The sequence below is a fragment of the Amblyomma maculatum genome, chromosome 4 (genome assembly GCF_055883805.1).
Source record: "Amblyomma maculatum isolate TAMU_Amacu chromosome 4, ASM5588380v1, whole genome shotgun sequence".
In the NCBI taxonomy this organism is placed as follows: domain Eukaryota; kingdom Metazoa; phylum Arthropoda; class Arachnida; order Ixodida; family Ixodidae; genus Amblyomma; species Amblyomma maculatum.
Genome location: NC_139347.1, coordinates 99,459,842 through 99,476,097, shown reverse-complemented (window position 1 = coordinate 99,476,097; position 16,256 = coordinate 99,459,842). Strand labels below are relative to the sequence as shown.

Sequence of the window (16,256 nt, the reverse complement as noted above, 5' to 3'; positions counted from 1 at the left end):
TTGACGAAAATATGTCGGAAAAATTATGCATATTATGTTGTATCGAAATTGTGACGGAAAGGTTCTTTGTGCAGTGTTGAGGGTGGTGTATATCATTTCGCTTACATTTTAGCATATATCTGCTAGTCAAGTTGGAGCCTGGACCGTGACAACGATCCAAACCGACGACATATATACGTACCTCTAGAATGTGTGCCACATATTCATTAAAGTTTAGGTGTTCTTCGTTGTTGTTGTGGCTGTAGGAAGAAAGAAAAGAAAATGCACGGGCCTGCTTCTGGCTCTGTAGCTGAGCCACCTCCGCTGCCTCGTGCGGACAGAAAAGAAAATAGTCAAGAAAGAAAAAAAGAATAGGCAGAGAAAGACGCGCGCCGACAACAGCCGTCGTCCACCACCACCGAAGCGGCGGCGGGTGCAATGATGGCCTACAACAGATAAAAATTCAGTGGCAGGCTAGCCCCCACCGCAAGCGGCGGTGACCTACCTGTCCCAGCCCCATCAAGGCCAGCACCAACAACTCGCTATGTGTCCTCCGAGAAGGGAGAGTGATACAGCACCTTTCTTTCCCCAAAAACAGAAACTATAGATATGTTTACCATTTTGCCAAACTCCGTGACTGGCTCTCAATGCCTAAATTCCCGGAGTGATAAGGCTGTGTTCAAGGCACTATCGCGTCTTTTCTAAAGGAGAAGTTAAGCGTCTTCCTCCTCCTCCTCCTCCTCCTCCTCCTCCTCCTCCTCCTCCTCCTCCTCCTCCTCCTCCTCCTCCTCCTCCTCCTCCTCCTCCTCCTCCTCCTCCTCCTCCTCCTCCTCCTCCTCCTCCTCATCATCATCATCATCATCATCAGCCTGATTATACCCACTGCAGGGCGAAGGCCTCTCCCATATTTCTCCAATTAACCCGGTTCTGTGCTAGCTGCATCCACTTGACCCCTGCGAACTTCTTAATCTCATCCGCCCACCTAACTTTCTGCCGCCCCCTGCTACGCTTTCCTTGCTACGCGTCTTCCTAACTTTTATATATTTGGCTCAATAAGTTATTTGACTGAAACGAATTATACGAAGTATTCTACTTTCAGTTTAGGGTTAAGTGTGCAGAAACTGCCGATCCAGTTTCCTTCCATAGCATCGCGTCTGATGTGTTGTAATGTTTTCCGGCATTCAAAAATACCCACGAAATATTAAAAAAGTATCACGTGACTGTGCATTTAAACTACCATATTGTAGCGCTTTGAATTGACAAAGCTTGCACGTGCGCCTTTACTCTCTCGAAACTAGCAGCTGATGCCACTGGCAGCGTAGTCTTGACCACGAAATGGTTAGCACGTTCTGCCGGAGCATGGAAAGTGCCAGCTGTGTTACGCGGTAAGCAATAGGCAGGCCACTCACAGCCAACTCGGTCGGATCTCTTATCGAGCTGGGGCACTGATGCAACAAAAAAGGAAGCAAAAACTAGCAGCTTTTAACGTGTAGTTGAACCTAGTTAGTCGAGTGGTAGTTTGGTTTAATAAGCCAAAATTTGTCCATTTGAGCAGAATTAGTCACAACGACTTCGGCGACGCTACCGCTCTTAACTATGAGAGATACTTAAACTAAGCTTTTAAGTGTATGATACGGTAGCGTTAATGGCTCCCATTTGGCTGCCCCTCTAGCGGTTCTTCGTAGGCGCAAATGTTCTTTCAGCTTATTTTCCAATCCTTAGCCTGTGCCTCTTATGTTCTTTAACACGTTTTTATTAGGATACAATCATATAAATAGGCTACCACTGTATTCGCATGCCGGTTGTAGTTGACTACCCGAAATAGATAAAAGCGGGACTTGAAGTGGGATTTCCCGCTTCAACAAAGCCAATATAATGATACAGCTTGTGGCACCTATAAATGCCTATACGATCGTGTCCCAATGTGTCCATATTCTTGTCTCATTTGTCCGGGCAGGGGGTAAGCGTGGCTTCGAAGCCTTGCAGCTTGAACGCCGCCCGTGCTAAGAAGAGCGTCGCCTCCGTAACGGGAGCGGGACAGAAAGGGCACGTCGGGAGAACTGTCTGCGAGGCCTATGAGGATTTGACCGCAGGTGTCAACGCAGCTCCTACACGGATTCTTCTTAACGCCACCAGCCCACGGTGAGTTAGACTACAGGGAAAGTTGGATCAACACTGGAATTACAGCACGCGCGGAGCGACGGAGAAATTCTTTTACAGACACTGTGGCGTCTTCTGGAAACAGCTTCAGCATGAGCAGAGGGTATGTCACCCTCGGTGGACAGGAGGCATCATCAGTTTCTCCTGGATGGTGCATAGTGTGGAGAGCCCACACAACATGCACACGGCACGAAAACTCTTGTACTATATAGCAGATATCATCAATGATGTCTACAGCACTAGCTATGCGTCATAGGCCTCGGACGGCTTGTGTGGAATCTGTATATAAAGTCAAATTTGTCGGCGGTGCATCACAGTTGAGGCTCTAGAAAACCTATAAGTCACAATAACCTCATACAAATTCTCATACTAGACTCATACTAATCTCATACGAATCTCATACTAAACTCATTCATCATATGAGAAATATATGAGAAATAATGAGATTTGTATGAGTTTAGTATGAGAAATCTGTATGAGGTTATTGTGACTGATACGGTTTTTCTTACTAGGGATATCTCTCAAGACCAACCGTGGCGAATGGCCGTGAGCTCTGATATTAGAGAAGGAAAGTGTATTGCCTTGGTTATATATAAACATATCGCGTATCTCATAAAGAGCTTGACAAATGAGATTATAATGTGAAACCGGATATTCCGTGCTTGAGTTCGCGCAAGCTTGAAGTGCCTCCATACAGTCTGTACAATGAAAGCGCCCTGCTTTTGCCACTGAATGTTTAGCGTAGCGCCTTACAAGTAGCTGATGGTTGCCTGCCACCTGCTGTCATTGCCAAGGAGGCGCTGAACGTGTTGCATCAAGCGATTTATAAAAACTAGTCAAGGCAATCTGCGAATACAGACGCTGAAAGAATAGCTTGATGTTTTCTAATACGTTCTTTGCTTATGCGTAGTAGATGGAACGATATTCTAAGAACGATCTCACAAATTTACATAAACTGGGTGTGAAACGAAGCCAGCGTAGAAGGAGTATGATAGCTGAATGACTGACGTTGTCGGAGGCCTTGCGAACGTCCATCATACTTGAAACATGGTTAACCAATCATTAGTACCTAAGTGAGGGTGAAAGCTAGTCTGAGCTGGGTGATGGATAGCCGCGCAGCTGACGCGTTCTAGCAGCTCACAAACCGTAGGTGTAAGCGTTATTGGGTGAAGGTTTTCTTAGTTGGAGGCTTTCTGGGCTTAGGGATCGACACCATCTTAGCATGTTTGCAAAGTGTCGGGACATCTCCAGAGCTCTGAATTTTGCTCAGGGCCTCAAGTAACCACTCTAAAACTGAAACTTCGTTGTTTTTAAAGGCTTTGTATATCACCCATGCGGCCTCTAAGTTTTGCGCGGTTTCCTTTGGTCAACAGCTGGAAGAAACTTGACCACTGTGAAAAGTCTGCCAATATCTTCAAGGTTGCCTTTGCCTGGAAGTGAGCCCGCGTCTGATGGAAGGTTATGTGGGCTAGCGAACGGAGCTGGAATCTGATCGAGAGATAAATTCCTACCACCACTGATGCAAACTTGCTTGAGCACTGTCCAGACGCTAGACAGGCGTTGCTTGCGCAATCCTTTGAACCCCTGCCTATTTCGATATCTCGGAAGGTGCGCCATATTGATTAAGTAGTAGACGATTAGTCTACAGATAAGCACTGGTCCTGCCATCGCAGACGAGGCAGGTGCATCTTAAGTCGGCGTGCCGCTGCTGTTGATTCTCCAATGAGCGCCAGTTCCGCGCCTAGCCGAAGTATGCCTCTTCCATAGAAGGTACGAAAAAAAAACTTTCAGTCCCCCCCCCCCCCCCCCCCCCCGGCTTCTTTCTTGGTCAGGCAGCTGCATGGGTCATATTTGAGCTGGTCCACCCACAAACGGAGCACTCTCAACGTACTTAGCGCGTGGCACCTACGAAGCAGCAGGAGGCACACGCCGTAGCAGGCGGGCAGGCTTGTTCGACGTGTATAGCGGAGCCAAGAGGAAGGGCGAAGTCAAAGCTTGCAAGGAACAGTAGTTTCGGACGCCGCCGCAAAATGCACCACTAGAAGGACAAAAATAAGCGGAAAAAGTGCTTTCCACTGGTTTTAGGCAAGAAAATTTAGTGCAGCGTCCCTTGCAAGACGGAGCTAAGTGTCCCCACAATTTTTTCAAGAGAGCTGTCGCAGTTGGCAGTTTCTACCAACTCGACGATGTCAAGTGGTCTATGTGACGTGATATAAGCCGACAATTAGTGAGTGCCTGGCCATGACATCATGCCAACAACGACCTATCAGAGGCATGTCCGTTACATTTCGCTCACAAAGCCGAAGCCGGAGTTTTTGAAGAACTGGGCCTTTAACGCGCTGTCACGATAAAAGAAGTCGCTTTTTGGCGGGAGCAGGGGAGACAGGACACTACTTTCTTTGAAGGCAGAACTGGGGCTTAATGTTAAAAGCTTGCTGCTCTGACGCGGATTCGAGGTCCGCTCGTCCAACCGAGCATATGGAGCCTTGCGTGATTCTCGATGACTAAGGAGACTCTATTACTTTTATTTACTTATTCATTCTCGATACCTCAAAAACCACATGAAAGAGGGATTTTACATGCGGGGTGGACTTTACAGGTGCCTTGACTTAGAATGAAGGACGACGTCAACAGGAAGAGAGTTTTAGCTCGTTGGCTGTTCTTGCTAAAAAGTACTTGAGATGTGTTGTATTGTTCGAGTATGTGGCGGATAAACGGCCAAGGTGCGGCTGGTGCGACTGGATGTCCGGTGAATCGGCGTGATGACTGCAGGGGATAAGTCTTGATAAAATTTATGAAATAAACAGTCTAGATATTTTACGGCGCGCTTGTAAGCTTAGGAGACGACTATAACATTTGAATTAGGAAAGCTATAGTATCGCGAGAGTAGTCAGAGAAGATAAATCTAGCTGCACGCTTTTGATTCAGTGGCAGGTATCCGGTTTTGAATATACGAGTTCCACAAAGCGCACAGCGTACTACAGTTTGGGCTTTACAAGAGTTATATATGTTAGCTGTTTTACGGAAGAAACAATCTGAGCTAGGTTACGCTTAAGGAAGCCAAGGGGGCGGTAACTGCGGTTAACTTCCCTAGCCACTAGTTTCAGGGCTGTTGATGGGTGACATGTAATGCATGCCAGCTTTTCTCTTTTTTTCTTTTTCAGCGCTACAAGCTTCAAGGGCCTATATAACGTGGAAGCATTTACGTGCGCTGCATCAGAAGGACATGACAAGGGAAAGGCGACCAACAGTGTTGAGTGCACTTACTACCACGGGAAGGTTTATTCTTCACATAAAAGAGAAAGGAAATAAAGTTGAGCGAGGGAGAAAGAAAATACGTAAGCAAAATCACTTTGACTAATTACGTTAATTGTATGCGCTTAATCGTGTGTGTCAACATTCCTTGCCCCTTTTAACCCGTGTTTTGTGTCCTGTCGTAGAGACCGCAGGGGCGTATATTAGTTAATGAGTTAGCTGGAACATCACTTTACATATTTATTCGTTTATTTTCCCACCAGGATACATAATTCATTACTATGGAGAAGTTGTACGTAGATAGTGTTCTTCAGAATCTGCCTAGTGCATATGCTAAACTGAAGGGCTCAAACCACATTTCTGCTTCTTCGTTTTCGCTGACTTATTGCTTTTCTGGCTTTGATTTTGTTAAATATAACCATGCCCTTTACAGGTTATGTAACTTTAGAAGTTTTCAGAATATGACGAAATTCGATCATGCGCTGATAATGTTAGTCGACAACCCTCACGGAGCTTTCAAGGACGGAACTGCGTCGAAAAGAATTACGATATACTATGATAGCTTTTAGAAGGGCTTTAGCCGAGTTGTAGTGAAGCCACGCGCGATGTATCCTGAAATGTTGGTTGAGAGGCACAACCAGGAGAGGCGGGTTTTGATATGCCGGTAAGCTTTCTTGAAGCTAAACTAGCCAGAGGTTTGGTCATTGTGAAACGCCTGCAAAATGTTATGGAGACGAGAACGATGAAGAAGTGAATCCCAAGCAGTTCCAACACGACTCTAGAGAGAAAAGAGCCTGCCATCTGGCATTTTGCAGTAGGGCGTTGGCAACAAAATAGGTCGTTCGTGACGTCGTCCCGATCGTCCGTAACAAGCGGCGATGGTATTATCACAATCCTCCGTTTTCCAGTGGACGACTTCGGAAAAGGGCCCAGAAGGTCCATGCCAACTTGATGGAAGGGTTCTTTGGTGACGCTATGGGCTGCAGAAATCTGGCTGGTTTCAGAGGAGGAGACTTGTGCCGTCGGCAATCGCGATATGTTTTAACTTAATTGTACGCACTAATGGTAGTAATGCGGGCCACTGATACTTGAGCCGAATCTTTGCCAGCTTACGCCTGACCCCCATGTGGCCGGCGGATGGTTCGTCATGACAAGCGCTCAAGGTTTTGGAGCGTAACTGGGATGGCATAACAAATGGAAACGTCTCCTTGTTGCTGTCAGAGTTGCGCTTGTATTAGTCCTCCATGTCGCAGAAGGAGGGACTGGAGTCCACCGTGAAAGACGCGCGATACACTAGCAATAAAACCCTCCAAATACTCAATACGTGGCACTACCTCAGAGTTAGTCGGTCCGTTGAAGCTGCTCCATACGGGATACGTCAATGTCACAAATAAAAGGACAATCTTCGGTGATGTTTTGCGGAGCCGGGTCCAGGGGCTCTCGTGATAAACAGTCCGCATCTTGATGCTGCCCGCCTGACTTGTAGACGACCGTCACGCCGTACGCTTGCAACTGGAGGCTCCGCCTGGCTATCCGACCAAAAAAATCTTTAATGCTGGCTAGCCATCACAGCAAGGGGTGATCGTTTACAGCGGGAGATGGTCGTGCGTATAGATGTATGGTAGGAACACACTGAGAGCTTAGATGACGACAAGACATTCTTTTTCTGTTGTTGAATAGTTTCATCTGATTGAGAAAGTATGCGGCTCGCGTAGACGATGACTCGTTCTGCACCGCCCTGCCACTGTATTAGGATCGCCTCGAGGCCGACGTTGCTGGTGTCATTGTGAATATCAGTTTGCATTCTCGCAAAAATGAGCTTTGAAGGTGGCGGCGGCACTCCTTGAAGGCTTCGCCTTGAGCACTGCACCTCCATAAAAAGTGTGTAATCTCGAGTCAAAACTGTTAATTGCTCAGTTAGGAGAGAGAAATCTTGAACAAAGCGTTGGTAACACGTGCAGAGGCCCAAAAAGCGTCGGAGGGCCTTCTTGTTGTTTGGTCGTGGGCAACTGGAGACGGCAGAAGTCTTGTCGGGGGCCCGGAAGAACACTTTGTGCGCTGAAGTATGTCCTAAGAAACCGCGCTCCTCGAAGGCGAAATGACATTTTTGGGGCTTGATGGTTAGTTCCGCAGATTGGAGAGCTTGAATAACAATGTGAAATCGCTACAAGTGTTGATCGAACCTAGACAAGAAAATGACCACGTCGTCCAGGTACACAAGGCATCACTGCCACTTCAGACCAGCTAAAACGTTGTCCATCATGTATTGGAACGTAGCCTGAGAAGAGAAAAGCCTAAACGGGTGCACCTCAAATTTGTACAGACTGTCGGGTGTCACGAATACAGCTTTCTCACGGTCGCGGTCATACACCTCTATCTCTTGAGATCTAATGAAGAGAAGAACCTGGTGGAGCAGAATCGGTCAAGTGCATCATCAATCCTGTGGAGTGGGTATACGTCCTTTTTATTAACATTATTCAGTTTCTTGGAATCAACACATAACCGCAAAATGTTTTCTGCTTTTTTTTTTTTTTTTTTTTTTTTGCACCGGGACCACCGGCAACGCCAACGGGTTTGTTGATATTTATAACATTGTCTGCGAGCATTTCGTCGGCTCGCGTTCTAATAGCCTCACGTTCTTTAGGCGAAACGCCGTATGAATGCTGGCAAATTGATGGCGTGGTCGCATTGGCGATGATGCGATGCCAGGCTACAGGCGCGCGCCCGACCTTGCAGCTCGTCGCGAAGCAATGTTTGAAATCAGCCAGCAGGGACGACGGAAGATTCTGGTGAGATGACATGCCCGGATTGATTTTAAAATTGCGAAGAGCGTTGCATGATGCGTCTTCGTCGTGAAGGTTAGTCTCCACGGTTCACAGATTGGGCAATCCATCCACATCTTGGAGGAAGGCGACAGCCGTTTTTTTGGCGAGGTGTTGAATCGCATTGGTGAAGTTCGTCAGAAAAACACTCGCACAGCCGTCTTGCAGTTTGACAAGACTGCGGAGCGTCTTCGAAGTCCCCCCCCCCCCCCCCCCCCCTCCCCATCCAACCGAGCCCATGGAGCCTAGCGGGATGTGAATGCTAAGGAGACTCTCATATTTATTCACTTATTTATTCCCAATACCTCAAAAACCCCAGGAGTGAGGGGTTTTACGTGAGGGGTGGGCTTGTTAGCTGGCGTCGTTAGAATAAAGGACGATGTCACTGGGAAGATCTTTCAGTCGATGGCTGTTCTTGCAAAAAAGGACTCGAGATGCGTTGTTGTTCGTGCACGTGAGGGATAACGGCCAATGTGTGGCTGGTGCGACTCGATGTCCGGTGAATTGGCATGATGATTGGAGTGCCATGGGATAAGTCTTGATGAAACTTATGAAATAAATAGTCTAGACATTTTACGCCGCATTCGTAAGTCACGCGCTCGGTAATCACCGGAGGTCATCATCAAGACATCACAAAAGGGGGGCGTAGCCGGTAAGCAAATGTGGAGAATGAGACGAAGACGTGTTGATTTGAAACAACAAGAAGACGTTTATAGGCTCAGAATGAGGAATATACAAAACATATAGTAAACACTAATTAACATTCTAAAGAACAACGACACTAGTGAAGAAAATCGAATTAAACACTCCGAATTGCGTATACATAGAATTAAACATGCTTTTTCGGAATGAAAGTAACAGTCCGAGTAACAGCAAAGGAAAGAAAGTTCGGAGCAGGGCAGAACATACAGTTGACCGGGGAACGCGGCGGCAGTCCATCACTGGGACGACGCAGACGGGCGGCCCTCGAAGGCGATGATCTTTACGAGGCAGCTTGCGGTCCGTAGATGCTGTGACGGCGGCTCGGAACCCCCCCCCCCCCCCCCCCTCCCTCCCGGGAGTAAGCGGCAGCTCGGGTTTCCTTCCGAGGAGCGGACTGTGTGGACTGACTTTGGGGCCTGGGCGGCTCCTTTTTAAACCCTCGGGAGTTAGGAAGGGACACTCGACGATGCCTTGTGCTGAGGTTCGGAGCCCGAAACAAAACCCGCACAAAGTAGTTCACTCACTGAGGAAGGCTCACGTAGACACACCATACTTTAGCACGGCATGCCCCCCCCCCCCCCCCCCTCCCCCCAATCTTGGGTTTGAAAAAAAAAATAACGCATACACACACACACACAAAAAAAACAGTCACGCACACCACAACTTCGGTTCTTCTGGGGATCACATTTCCAGGAAAAAAATATACGGATATAAGAAGGAAGATCTAGACTTTGGACGTAGTAGGGGTGACTTTGTGTAGGGAAAAAGTAAGACAGACAGAACAAGCAGCACGTATTCTTCCACCCGAGCATGGAGGGAGTTTCAGCTAATCAAGGGAAAGCTATACTGTTCTGAAGCAATGTGCACGTACGTGTTCTTGCACGCCCGACCGACGGTCATATGAGGTTTACAGAATAACAATTGAGCAGTTGCAATTAATGCAACGTGGGGAAATTAAATGATGCCACCAATTCTATCACAGTAAGATTGGGAGACTGACTTTAACATTTAGATTACGAACTCTAGTATCGCGAGAGTAGCCAGATAAGGTAAATCTAGCTCTACGGTTTTGGATTGATTCAATAGTAGACGCTAGGTTTCAGAGATGCGGGTCCCACCAAGCACAGGCGTACTCCAGTTCTGTCGTTACAAGAGTTTCATATATGCTAGCTGCAGTGTCTTACGGAACAAGCTGTCTGAGCTATAGGCTACGCCTAAGGAAGCCAAAACTCGGTTAGCTTCCATAACCCCTAGCTTCAGGGCTGTTGCTGGTTGATGTGCAATGCATGCCAGATTTTGCATTTTCTTTCAGCGCTACAAGATTCAAGGTCATAGATGATGCGGAAGCATTTACGTGCGCTGCATAGGAAGGACAGGGCAAGGGAAAGGCGACCAACACTGTTATGCGCCCTTGTACCATGAGAAGGCTTGTTCATCACATGAAAGAGAAAGGGAAAGAAAGTTGAGTTAAGGAAAAAGAAAATACGTAAGCAAAATCGCTTTGATTGCGTTATGTTGCATGCGCTTAACCGTGTTTTTCAGCTTTCCTTGTCCCCTTTTAACCCCTGTTTTGTGTCTTGTCGTAGATACCGCAGAGGTTTCCATTAGCCAGTTAGCTGAAATACCACTTTATTTAGCTATTTGTTAATTTTTTTGCTCAGGGTACAGAATTCATTACAATGGGGAAGTTATACCTAGATAATGTCCTTCAGAATCCGCCTAGATTTATATGTTAAACCTGAGTGCTCAAACTACATTTTTGCTTTTCGCTGGCGTTTTGCTTTTCTGGTTTTGATTTTGTTAACTATAAGCATGCCCTTTGCAGATTATGTAACTTAAAAGGTTTTCAGGACATGGTGAAACTCTATCACGCGCTGATAAAGTTAGCAGCTCTCACGGGGATTTCAAGGACGGAACTGTGTGGAAAAGAATTACGATATACTATGATAGCTTGTAGACTGACTCTAGCAAAGTCCTAGTGAAGCCATGCGCTCCAGTATTCAAACACTATGTTGTGACATGCAAATAGATGAAAAATAATAACTTGTAGACACGCAGAGTTTTTGGAAATTGTCCTCATGATCAGTTCTACAACGCAGATTGTAAGGCGCAGGTCTCTCTCATACCCCTCTAGGTGACCCTGCCCTGTACGGCAGGGAGCACGCAAGGCGACGTATCCTGAAACTCTGGTTGAGAGGCACAACCAGTAGAAGGTGGCTTTGATGTGCCGGTAAGCTTTCTTGAAGCACAAGTAGTCAGCCTTGGGGTCATTATGAAACGCCTGCAAAACCTGATGGAGGCGAGAACTGTGAAGACTTGAACCCCAGGCAGTTTCAACACGACACCATAGAAAAAAAGAGCGTGTCATCCGGCATTTTGTAGTCAGGGCGTTGGCAACGGAATGGGTCGTTTGTTTGTTACGAAGCACCATTGGACGGATCGATGAGCGCTCGACTGTAAGGGTTGAACTAACTGCATAATTGCGCCCTTATGATGTGATCAGACAAATGGGTGTTAGCGTCAGGTGAGCGGGCATATCCTCGGGGCCACCTGGCGGCACACGAACAGGCGACAATTTCTCTCTTTCCACTTTAACTCCCACCTTTCTCCCTTTCCTTACGGTGCGGGTTATTCATATATATTCAAAGAGCAGGTTGACCCTGAATGCAAAGAGTGTGGCGTCGACGCTACTTTAGACCACATTACATGGGGGTGCGCGGCCTATCCGCCACCCGCCGATTTGCTGCCAGCGCCATCTCTGGAGGAGTGGGAGGCCGTGCTGCGCTGCTCGGACCCGGCCATCCAGGCTCGGGTCACTGAGTGGGCCGAAGAGATCGCCAACAGGACGCAACTGGCGGCCATCTGGCGCGGCCAGCAATCAAACTGAACCACTTAAAACCGATGAAATAAATGTTTTTCCATCCATCCATCAGGTATCCACAGAAACAAGTGTGACAGGTACTGCGCTTTTTCCGTCCTGTGCACCAATTATTATATTATTATTAAAGCGGTGGTGTTGAGAGGGAGCACGGGAGAGCTCGCCAGAAGTTTTTTTTTTTTGTTATTGATTTTCTAAGTGACTATAAAGTCCACGTCTTATAGGAGGAGACTCCAGTGTTCGAGCCGCCCAGAGAATATCCTGTAAGACGACTTGAACCCTGTGGCGATTCCAGAGCTCGTGGAATCAGTCGGACACTGGTATATGGCAAGAGGGGATTGTCGCCAGAGTTTTCGGAAGGAGTTGACTCTGGCGATTCCGAGAATGAAAAATCTTTTGCCGGGCGTGAGCTCCCGCTGAGGTATTGAAAGGCATGGGAGGGGCGACTAAAACCATCTTTTTAGGACTCCTGGTGTCAGAGGAGGAGGCAGGCCTAAATGGCGGGAAAGATGTCCGGAGAAGGAACACACGACATCGGCCGAGGCTTGAAGGAAGAGCGAGTTCCGTGGAAGTGGCTTGAGCCTTGAATAATGAAAGCCGGGGGAATATTCAGGGTAGGCTCTGCCAGCGGTGGTGAGAACACTTGGTGCAAAAGGGTGGCAGCCATAACTGGAGCTCTGGGCGGCTGCGGCATTCCAAACCGAAAACGCCGACAATGGCTTTCTTATAAGGTCGGCATGAGTGGAAGAGCAGGAATGTAATAGTGATTAAAATTAATATTCAGCTTATTTCAGCATCTTTTAATCGATACTGGCGGCCGTAGACTAAAAGCCGTACAAATGGCTTGACGAGGTCCACGGCCCCATACACTTGACATAGGCTGACAGCAAAAACCGTGTACAGTGCATGACCTTACACTTTCACACCTACACTTACACAGTGCCAGAACTTAGTTTCTAATTAGTTAGGAAATAAAAGAAAAAAAATGAAAGAAAATGAACAGAAAGAGAAGAAGCACATGTTTACGGACAAATCAGCTTGCGCATGTGTATTCAAAAAGCAGGAAAGAAAACATAGCATTGCATTTGCTTTCCGTACTTGGTGCGAGTACGTGGAACTTGCCACTCTTGCAACATGCGACTGCTATCTGTCCTTATTGCTTTTTCGAGATTTAAAACAGCACTAGAAAAAAGTATTATTGTACTTAGTGGCCATTTCATACCGCTTAAGAAGTGTCATTTTTATGAAGTTCGGGTACTGAGGGTAAACCGTAGTCTTTGTTAGAGGGGGTCTGTGCGACAGCCCTCTGGAGAGTTAGTGATTGTACGGATCGCTTCCTTTTGAATCTGATGAAGTTTGTTAATGTTGGTGAAAGTGCTTGCCCACACAAGTGGCAATATTTCATGTGAGGCATGAACAAACTGTTGTAAATTTTAGTTTAACGCTTCTTGGTAAATAAAACTAATCTTTTGAGTATGCCACACGCGCGCGACAATGTGGCTGCGACTAAATCTATGTGCGTGTTCCAGGTCATATTGACACATGCCATTCATAGACGACGAAGATTTGAACGGGCGATTCAGAGAAGACGACAAAGCAAAAACGGTGCTCCGCTTTCGGGCTGACCTGACTGGTTGTTGGTGTTCTTCGGTGCCAGAGTGCCAGAGCGCCTTCTGTGTAACTTTACGTTACAAATCTGGTGGAGGAATTGCCGGGTATCGATCCACTCCTGCATAATCAACCTGTCACTACGGAGCTTACCCCCGTACATCAACACCTCGGCCGCCGCCTACGTGGAGAGCCCCCTGAATTCGGACTCCTTCCAGCCGCTACTAGGACGACGCACCCTCAGATGGCCGTAGAACCTGCTGCAATGACATCTGAGAGCAGACTTCCCATCCACATCCTGTGTCATCAGCCGCGAACACCCCCCTCTTTTCATGGAGACGTGTTCGAGGACGTCGAGGACTGGCTTGAGACCTACGAGCGAGTCGCTCGTTACAATGGGTGGACTGATGAGCGTAAGCTCCACAACGTGTACTTCGCTCTTGAAGAGTCTGCACGGACATGGTTTGAAAACCATGAGGCTTCCTTCCCATCCTGGGCAGCCTTCTGTCGTGATTTGGAAGCCACTTTTCCTAGCGCCGACCGCCGGGAGCGAGCAGAAGCTGCGCTACACTCGCCCAATCAGCGCCAGAACGAGAGCGTGCGTATGTTCTTTGAGGACATGACACGCCTTTTCAAGCGTGCAGACCCAAAAATGCCAGAAGATAAGAAGCTGCGTCACCTGATGCGGGGCGTTAAACAAGAACTTTTCGCGGGACTGGTGCGCAGTCCACCGTGCACTGTGGCGGAGTTTCTCAGCGAGGCAGCGACCATGGAGACAACGCTGCAACACCGAGCCCGTCAGTACAACAGTGACGTGAACATCATTGGGTCCGACGCACCCCCGGTGCATGTCGGCAGCGACATGGACGCACTACGCAATCTCATCCGTTCTGTCGTGCGGGAGGAACTGCAAGCGCTCCGGATGCCTTGCAACACAACATCTTTTCCTTCACTGGCTGAAGTCGTCCGGGACGAGGTGCGTATGGCAGCTCAGCAAGTTGCTGACGTCCCCCAGCAGCGCGTTCCCCACCAGACGTTCGACGCGAGGCCCACCTACGCGTCCGTCCTACGTAAGGCTCCCCCTCCGGACCATAGTATCAACGCCGCAGCTCCAGCAATGGAGCCGCAGGGTCCTCGCATGGAGGACCTCGCATGGAGCCGCATGGAGCCTCGCTACTCCCCTCCGCCAATCTACCAGCGACCCCGTAAAAGACAAGTATGGCGGCCCCGGGGCCGTCGGCCCCTGTGCTATCATTGCGGGGAAGCCAGTCACATTTACCGGGCGTGCCCGTACCGCCGCGTCAACATGCGGGGTTTCGCCTCGGAGGACCTCTACCCTCGGAATGCCGAACGGCCTACTGAGATTGCAAGCGACCTTGCAGCGCGACAGTATCCCGTCACGTCCGGTTACCAAGAGCGTCGGTGTACGTCCCCGACGAGCTACCGTTCGACAAGTACCCACTCTTCCCGACGCCGCTCCTCTCCCAGCCCTAGCCGGGAAAACTAATACCAGCGGCCTTCGGAGGCAGGGTCGCTGATGTCGGGAAATGTGAAGATCCTCCGGCATCGTCAGGCCGACCCGACGAGATTTCGCTTGTGTCAGGTAGCGACAGCATCCGGCATACTACCTCCGATTTATGTGTAACGATTGATGGAGTGGATGTCACCGCGTTACTCGACACTGGGGCCGACTATTCAGTAATGAGCCGTGGTCTCGCCCGAGAATTGAAGAAAGTTTTAACACATTGGTCCGGCCCGAAAATTCGCACGGCGGGAAGTCACTTGATTGAACCTGCAGGGAAGTGCACAGCGCGTGTCGGCATCCGTGGTTTTGTGTATGTCGGAGAATTTATCGTGCTTCCTGAGTGTTCGAAAGACTTTATCCTTGGTCTAGACTTCCTGCAGACCAACGGCGCTGTCATTGACCTGAAAGAAGCGCGTGTTTCATTTTCAACGAAACGAGCCGTGGCGCGCATTGAAAACGAAGATCCGGGTCTGAACGTTTTGCATATAGTCGACGATGACGTGAGGGTTCCGGCACGTTCTAGTGTGTTGGTTCTTGTAAAGCATGACTTATTCCACGATTACGAGGGCATCGCGGATGGGCACCTTCCGCTACTACTCGAGAAGGAATTAGCCGTTGCTGGAGGACTCGTACAACTCCAGTACAGTTGTGCTACTGTCCTCCTGACAAATTTTGCTAAGGAGATGCGGCATCTCGCCAAGGACACGGCTGTTGCCGTCTTTCACGATGTTACTGTCTTTCCTCATTTATGCACCGACGGAGCGAACCCTAAAGAAGAGGCCGCACCTTGTCATGCTGTGCAAACCGTTAAAATTAACCCCGACTTGAGGCCCGATCAGAGGAATCTTCTCTCGGCTCCTCTGAGCGATTTCGCAGACTGCTTCGCCACAGACTCTAAGGTCGGTCGTACTCCTGTCGCCAAGCACCGCATCATCACCGATGAGACCACGATACCGGTATGCCAGCGCCCGTACCAGGTTTCTCCTAAGGAACGTGACGCCATTAAAACGCAAGTGGATGAAATGCTTGCGGACGACGTGATCCAGCCTTCAACGAACCCATGGGCGTCGCCAGTGGTCCTTGTAAAAAAGAAAGATGGCACCTTGAGATTCTGTGTCGATTACCGAAAGTTAAATAACGTGACTAAAAGGACGTCTATCCGCTGCCCAGGAATATGATGCCCTCGACCGACTACTCGACGCCAGGTACTTCTCATTAGACCTCAAAAGCGGATACTGGCAAATCGAGGTGGATCAGAGACCGAGAGAAGACTGCATTTGGGACGCCCGACGGCCTATACGAGTTTAAGGTGCTTCCGTTTGGTCTT

At 48.5% G+C, this 16,256-nt stretch overlaps 1 long non-coding RNA gene across 1 annotated transcript; it reads left to right on the top strand.

Moving 5' to 3' along the window:
- Nucleotides 1–1,943: 1,943 nt before the first annotated feature.
- LOC146191784 (uncharacterized) lies at nucleotides 1,944–11,695 on the top strand. Its single transcript, XR_014706368.1, has 4 exons — nucleotides 1,944–2,121; nucleotides 5,304–5,477; nucleotides 10,231–10,404; nucleotides 11,053–11,695. It is a non-coding gene; the product is annotated as an uncharacterized LOC146191784 (long non-coding RNA).
- Nucleotides 11,696–16,256: the final 4,561 nt, after the last annotated feature.